Source organism: Cynocephalus volans, chromosome 11 (assembly GCF_027409185.1).
Source record: "Cynocephalus volans isolate mCynVol1 chromosome 11, mCynVol1.pri, whole genome shotgun sequence".
Taxonomy (NCBI): Eukaryota; Metazoa; Chordata; class Mammalia; order Dermoptera; family Cynocephalidae; genus Cynocephalus; species Cynocephalus volans.
The window spans coordinates 118,522,178-118,530,560 of NC_084470.1; the positions used below are offsets into that span (position 1 = coordinate 118,522,178).

The window sequence follows — 8,383 nt, forward strand, 5'->3', positions numbered from 1 at the left end:
TACTCTACTAATGAGATGGTATGAAAGGTGACTTTCAGATAGTGAAAATTTGAATCTCACTTATGAAGTTAATTATAAAATTAACTCATTTGTGAAATTATAAAATTAATTCATTTATAAAACTAATTTTGAAAATTAAAAAAATTATTTTTCCCAGTTAATCCTTATATCCAAACCAGTTTATCTATATCAGTAAAACATTCTTTTTTTCTTTTTGGCAGTTGGCTGGTATGGAAAAACATTCTTAAACATAGCTACAAAAGTCCACCAAGGATTTTTATGAACATAATGCATTTAAAACATCAATGTTCAACACAGTGATGTCAGCAAGATGTCACAATAAAAGACCATCCAGCATCACGCCTCCTCACAGAAGTTGAACTAGCAACTATTTATATGAGTACTGCACACTAACTGACAGTAGCATCTGTTCAAGACAAGAATATCACCCTGAATTTATAAGAACTCAAGGAAGAAGCAGATAAACCTGGGCCCATAGAAATGAGAAAAGCCATGATCACTAAGAAAAATGGTCATTTCAGACCATTATGCCACCCCTTCCCCAAAATGGCATAACTGCACTCACAGAGAACTTCTGTAAACCCACAGTTCACAAAGGAGAAGGAGAAAAATAAAGGTAAACCTTTATCTCCCCACCAACCTGAAACGTTTCCTGGGAAGCCACTCCAGTCCTGTCTCACAGGAAGCATTAGGAATTCCAGGAGGGCTGAACCACCTGCAGTGAATGCGGAGAAAAGAGCAGGGGTGCGGATCACAGAAACTGACACACAGGTCTTGGCAGCTGCTTGCGTTTTGATCAGTAGGGGTGCCACACTAAGGAGATGGGCTGGCACCAAAGTGTTACAGGGGGAACAATCTGCAGAAAGGTCCAAGTCAATGGCTGGATTCCCCCCACAGCCCACATGCTATTGTGGAACCTTCCGTTGACCTGGAAACAACTAAAAGGTCAGCAACTAAGTTCTGGTGCTTGCTTAAGTCTTCCCCAGACCTAGAAACGACTACAGGTCTTTAAGTTCCAGTGCTCACAATAAGTCTTCCCCAGATCAAGAAAAAACAGCAGGGCAGTGATTTGGTTCTGGTAAGGGGTTTATATTCCAGTGCTCAAAGTATGTCTTCTCAGGTGAGGAAACAATACCTAGGCACAAATTTAGTTCCAGTGCAGCACTTAAGTTCCAGTGATCTCTATAAATCTTCTGCAGAATGAGAAGCAACTGCAAGCCAGCAATTGAGTTCAGATATTAAGTGGTAAAAGTCTAACACCGCTGAAGAACAACTGCAAAAGCTTTCAGAAACAGACAAATCATCCAGACAAATAATCAACAAAGAAACATCAGAGTTAAACTATGCTCTAGACCAAATGGACCTAACTGATGTTTACAAAACATTTTATCAACTAGGTATTGAATACACATTCTCCTTATCAGCACAGGCAACATTCTCAATGATGAACCATATGTTAGGGAAAAAAAATTGTATTAAGTATCTTTTCTCCCCACAATGTAATAAAACTAAAAATCAATAACAGGAGAAATTTTGGAAACTGTACAAATGCATGGAAATTAAACATGATCTTGAACAATAAAGAAATATTCAAAAATTTAAAAGTTTCTTGAAACAAATGGAGATAAAAACACAAAATACCAAAGCCCATGGGACACAGCAAAAGCAGTACTAAAAGAGAAGTTTATCACAGTAAATGGCTACCTTAAAAGAGCAGAAAATTTTCAAATGAACAACCAAACAATGCACCTCAAAGAACTAGAAAATCAAGAACAAACCAAACCAAAAATAAGTAGAAGAAAATAAATAATAAAAGACCAGAACATAAATAAATTAAATTGGACTATATATATATATTTATATTGTGTGTGTGTGTATATATATACATATATATAATAACCAAGAAAAAAGAAAAGAAACCCAATAAATAAAATCAAAAAACTAAAAAGGGGACATTATGACTGATACTACAGAAATACAAAGGATCATTACATACTATTATGAACAACTACATGCCAACAAATTGGAAAACTTAAAGAAAATGGATAAATTTCTGAGCACATCCAACCTACTAAGATTGAACCAAGAAGAAAAAGAGAACATAAATGAACCAATAATGAGTAATAATATTTAGTCAGTAATACTAAGTCTCCCAACACAGAAAAGCTCAGGACCAGATGACAGCACTACTGAATTCCACCAAATTTTAAAGAACTAATACTAATTTTTTGCACACTATTTCAAAAACTTAAAGGGTGTAGAACTCTTAAACTCATTCTATGAGGCCAGCATTACCCTAATACCAAAACCAGACAAGAACACAGCAGTAAAAAGTAAACTACTGGCCAATACCCCTGAAGAACACAGAGGCAAAATCCTCAATAAAATACCAGTACACCAAATCCAACAGTACATCAAAATATTATACACCATAATCAAGTAAAATTTATCCCAGGGATGTATGGATGGTTCGATACATGCAAATCAATAAACATGATACATCTCAACAGAATGAAGGATAAAAACCATATAATCATCTCAATAGATGCAAAAAAAGAATTTGATAAAATTCCATACTCTTTCATGATAAAAACACTCTATAAATTTGGTATAGAAAAAAATGTACCGCAACACAACACAGGTCATATATAACAAATCCATGGTAAACATCATGCCGAACAGTATGTAATAAAGAACTGTAAACAAAACAAGGATGCCCACTCTCACCACTCTTATTCAGCATTGTACTAGAAGTCCTAGTAAGAGCAACTGGGCGAGAGAAAGAAGTAAAGGACATCCAAACTGGAAAAAGAAGTAAAATTGTCCCTGTCTGCAGATGACATGATCTTATATTTAGAAAAACCTAGACTTCACCAAAAAATTGTTAGAACTTATAAACTAATTCAGTGAAGTTTAAGAATACAAATATCAAAATACAAAAATCAGATATGTTTTCATAAACCAAGGGTGAATAATCTGAAAAAGAAATCAGGAAAACTATCCCACTTACAAAAGCTGCATGAAAAATAAAGTACTAAAATACCTAGCAATCAATCAAACCAAAGATCTAAAAGACATCTACAATAAAAACTGTAAAACAGCGACAAAAGAAGCTGAAATAAAGAAATATATTCCATTGCCATGGACTAGAAGAATTTGTATTGTAAAAGGTCCATTTTTTTTTTTTTGACATTTTTCAGGATAAAAATCAAGCACATAATGATCAATGAACTCAACAGAAAGATTCAAAATAAACAATTTGTACAAATCAAGATCTCTTAAACAATTACAAATATACAGTATTTACTAGTCTTTACCTGAGTTAATCATTTCCTAAAGCCCTCATAAAGTTACTCATCATCAAAAATAAAATTCTACATACATGGGAATTAAATTTAGAAAAAAATATTTCTTATAATTAAATGCAATTAATCACTGCTAAAATGTCAAAACAGTAGCACATTTCAGAGAATATATAGGCAACGATTTTTAAAGTTCTAGTGAGGCATGCTGTAAAGTGTAGCTGAGCAACATATTCACATCGCTCATTTACACAACATAGTTAATATTATAGTAAGATAAATTTTATACATGTGATGATATATATAAATGTTTGAACACATAATTTTCTTCTGGAGATTTATAGAATCTTTGCCACTATTAATTCTTTCTGTTACATTTATTTACAAATTGGTAACGTTAATAGACAATATATTTGATATTTAAATGGCTCAACAGGACTGAATCATACATGAGGTACTTTTATATACATTATTGCATTTAAAAATCTATAACTTTTAATAACAAACCTCAAAAGTATTAAAATAAGGGAAATTTCTCCTTCCTTAATTGTTGGACCCTGTTATCAGATTAATTTCCTAAAATTCTGCCTTCTTCTTGTTAGTACCCTATGCATCATTATTCAGTGGCTTCCCATTTCCTACAGAATGAAGTTGAACTCTTTCTTCTGACATTCAAAATATTCCACAATTTGGCCTCTAACTTCATTTCCAGGCCACGCTCTTCATTGACCCAGGCTCAGCAAAGCTCATTTCCACCAGGCTTGTGTTTTGTTCCTCACATTGAATGCTCTTCCTTTTCTTTTCTTCAAATCCTATGATCTTTAAAAGTTCAGTGCAACCCCACCGCCCCTGTGTAATCTTTCCTGTAGCTTCTCTTGCCCTCCCTTGACCTTGTCTTCACCTTCACTTTGGCTCTTAAACATCCACTATTATGTCTTTTCAACCAAAGTGGAAATTCCTTAATTGGTGTCTTTGGTGTCTAGCGCAATCCTGAGAATTATAAAATGTGACTGAGTATAAAATGATAAGCATATGCTAGTATCACCTTAATTACTTCTGGCTTATTTTATTTTATTCTTATAGTTTTTCTTTCCATCTACAGAAACAGCATAACCAATGGCCGAGGTTACTGTTGCTGAAGTGCCTGCAATCCTCTTCCAAAGCTAACTCATTTTGCTATCGGCACCGTTTAATGCATGATCTTCACTGTGAAACTGAAATATATGGAGTCTGGAATTTTCTTCAAACCAGGGACTAATCCTCTTTAATTTGATCAAGTCTTAGGTAAGTTCTGTCTTTTTTGGTAAATGTATTGTTACAGGTAGATTGCTTCCCTTTTAATAGACCATTTTCAATCAGTTTCTCTGAAAATATAGAGCTTTAAAACAAACAGCAAAGTCTTCTTTTCATTAGATTTGATGTTTTTCCTTTTTCTCTGCTTTCTCTAAGCATAGGGAGAGGAAGTAAAGAAGTGGAAGGATATGTGTTTTTAAAAGGCCACCCTGGGCTAGAGGTAGACAAGCAGAAATTATGGTGCTAGCTTCCTCTATTGCACTGGCAATTTAGCTTTGCTTAAGACTGTTGTGCTTGAGCCCCGAGTTTACCAATCCAAGGCAAATGCAATCCAAAACGGGTATGGTTTTCTTCTTCCATATAACAGTAGCAACCATTTATCAAACACCTACTATATGTCAGACACATTGTTGGTTACTTTGTATACTACCTAAGCATCCATTTTACAGAATAGAAAACAGGCTTAGACACACTAAGTAACTGGAACTAGTAAGTGGCAGAGCTAGAGTTTGGATGCAGAACGGATTTGAAAGCCTCTTCTCTTTTTGCTACACCTTGCAATGTCAGTTCCTCTTACTGGTGGGAAGTCTTGGGGAATGATGGGGCTTATATTCATAATTCCGGCAGCTATAGGGGAGGACAGAATAATAATAAAATGTTCCAATGTATCTGGGGAGGCTCATTAACACCCCTCCCCTACATATAGTTGCTCCAGGCTTAAGTATGAGATGTTCTTCACTCTGTAATTTATCTCATTGTACACTAAACTTATCACTGTCCGTTTTGTTATGGAACATCTGATCACTTATGTTTTGGTAGGTGGGGAAGAGAGCAGAAAAGTTTTTACCTTTGTCAAGGCCCAGAACAAAAACACCATGAAATAAATCAACAACTAGCAGCCAACAAGTATGAGCTCTCTTTGATGCTGAAAGAGGCTCAAAATGCCAAAAAGAACCTAGAAAAAGAACAGATGCACATACTGCAAGCAAAGGAGAGTTTGAACGCTGAATTTAAGAAATGTTGTTCTGAAAAGAACATTTTGCTGAGGGACAGCTTGACCCTGCAAGAAAAGTGTCAGAAATTAAATGAGCAGATCCATGAAGTGCAGCAGTCCTTAATCTGGGAAAAAGAAGCCAGAGCTAAAGAAAATGAGTCATCCTTGTGTGAAAACAATAAACTTCATGGGAGAATGGTGCTGCTGGAGCAGGAGGTGGAGGAGTTAAGAGTATGTACTAAGGAGCTCCAGTCTGAGAAGTTTGTGCTAATCCAAGAGAAAACCAAATTGGAGCAGGAGATGGTAGAGATAATAAAGGAAAAGGAACTCCTGAGTGCAGAAACAGCCCAACTTGCTGCCAGTATAGAGACTATGAAAAGCAATTTTGCTCTCTTGTCCAAATCCAAGTTAGAACTGCAAGAACTGCATAGCTACCTCACCAAGATTCTGAATGACCTTAAGCTGAACCACGAGGTGACCCTGGCTGAAAGTGCCCAGGTGATGCAAAAGAATAAGAACCTCCTGGCTGAGAAAAGGGAGATGACGCTGCAGAAGGACGAGCTCCTAAAGGAGAAGGAAAACCTGGCGGAAAGCTCCTTCCTCCTTCAGAAAGAGAGTAGCCAGCTGGCCCAAACCAACAGCCACATTTCAGCCAATCTCCTAGACTCTCAAAATGAAAATCATACTTTGAGGAAAGACAGGAGCAAGCTTACCCTTAAAATTAGAGAGATTGAGACTCTTCAGTCATTTACAGCTGCTCAAACAGCAGAAGATGCTATGCAGATAATGGAACAGATGACCAAAGGGAAGACTGAAACTCTGGCCTCTTTGGAAGATACCAAGCAAACAAATGCAAAACTACAAAATGAATTAATTGGACACACTTAAAGAAAACAACTTGAAAAACGTGAAGAGCTTAACAAATCAAAAGAACTTCTGACTGTAGAGAATCAAAAAATGGAAGAATTCAGGAAAGAAATAGAAACCCTAAAGCGGGCGGCAGCTCAGAAGTCCCAGCAGCTTTCTGCATTGCAAGAAGAGAACGATAAACTTGCCGAGGAGCTGGGGAGAAGCAAGGACGAAGTCACAAGTCATCAGAAGCTGGAAGAAGAAAGATCTGTTCTCAATCATCAGTTGTTAGACATGAAAAAGAGAATCCAAGTACATAAAAGACGCAGATGAAGAAAAAGCTTCCTTGCAGAAATCCATCAGTATTACTAGTGCCTTACTCACAGAAAAGGATGCAGAGCTGGAAAAACTGAGAAATGAGGTCACAGTGCTCAGGGGAGAAAACGCCTCTGCCAAGTCCTTGCATTCAGTTGTTCAGTCTCTGGAGTCTGAAAAGGTGAAGCTTGAGCTCAAGGTAAAGAACTTGGAGCTTCAACTCAAAGAAAACAAGAGGCAGCTCAGCAGCTCCTCAGGTAATACTGATACTCGGGCAGAAGAAGATGAAAGAGCCCAGGAGAGTCAGATTGATTCCCTAAACTCGGTAATCGTGGACCTTCAAAGGAAGAATCAAGACCTCAAGATGAAGGTAGAAATGATGTCAGAAGCAGCCCTTAATGGGAATGGGGGTGACATGAACAATTACGACAGTGATGACCAGGAGAAACAGTCCAAGAAGAAACCTCGCCTGTTCTGTGATATTTGTGACTGCTTTGATTGCCACGACCCTGAGGACTGTCCTAAACAGGGCACAGATGTCTGAGGACCCTGCCCACTCCACGCACCATGGCAGTCGGAGCGAGGAACGCCCGTACTGTGAAGTCTGTGAGGTGTCTGGGCACTGGGCAACCAACTGCAGTGACGACGAGACCTTCTGAGGAAGCCTCAAGTCAGGAACTGGCTTTCCCAGGTGCACTAGCATCTAAGCAGTTTACCACCAGCGTTGTGTGTGCAGACTTCAGGAGAACTCAGGTTATTTTTGACCCCCATCAGCAAATCTAGAAAATATTTTGAGGTCCAACAAATCACCCTTGAGTCTCCCCTTATAAGTTAGAATAATAAATAAATAACTATTTAGTAGGTGAGTTTTCACCTCTAATTTTGTTTTCTTGATCTTTAAGTTTTAAGACCTTGCACCAGATGCCATTACATTATTTTCCTTCGAGAAACCTCATAGAACAATCCCTACCTTGACGATACCTTATTTAAGTAACTTTAAATTATGCTGGTAATTTTCATATTTGCACTAAAATATTTCCAGGCTGCCTTTGTATATTTAGATTTTTTGGTTAAGCTGCGACACCGGAATGAGTTGGAAAAATGTGCCATTTTGCATTTTCATCTACTCATTTAAAGTAGTTTATTCTTAATCAAAGAAATATCCAAGCTATTTGCACTACCTGTTATCAGTAGTGCCTTTATTGCAGGCTTGATAATACTTTGGTGTGATTATAAAATCATGAAACAGGTAAAGGGAGGGGTAAGCCCCCAAACTGCTGTGAGGATATTTTATAATCTATATGCTGCACCCACTTAGTCTAACTGTGGTGTTTTGTTTATTGGTATTGTGTAATTTCAGCTTCTGTATATTATATGTACATATTTTTTTTTAATCTATATTTTGGGAAAAAACATACACAATGTGTCTTTCTTTTCAGATTTTTACCTTTATGAAAAAGAGAACACATAAAAAATGATCATCAGGCCATAACAGACAGACTTGGCCAGAAACAGCATCATGTTGCTTTGCAACTATTTTTTCTTTTTGTTTTGTTTCTTTACCAGATTTAAATAACTGGAAAAATGTTCCCCAATATTTTTTTCTTCT

General features: G+C 36.8%; 1 pseudogene; it reads left to right on the forward strand.

Annotated features, from left to right (window-relative positions):
• Positions 1-5,538: 5,538 nt before the first annotated feature.
• LOC134390238 (CAP-Gly domain-containing linker protein 1-like) lies at positions 5,539-7,433 on the forward strand (annotated as a pseudogene).
• Positions 7,434-8,383: the final 950 nt, after the last annotated feature.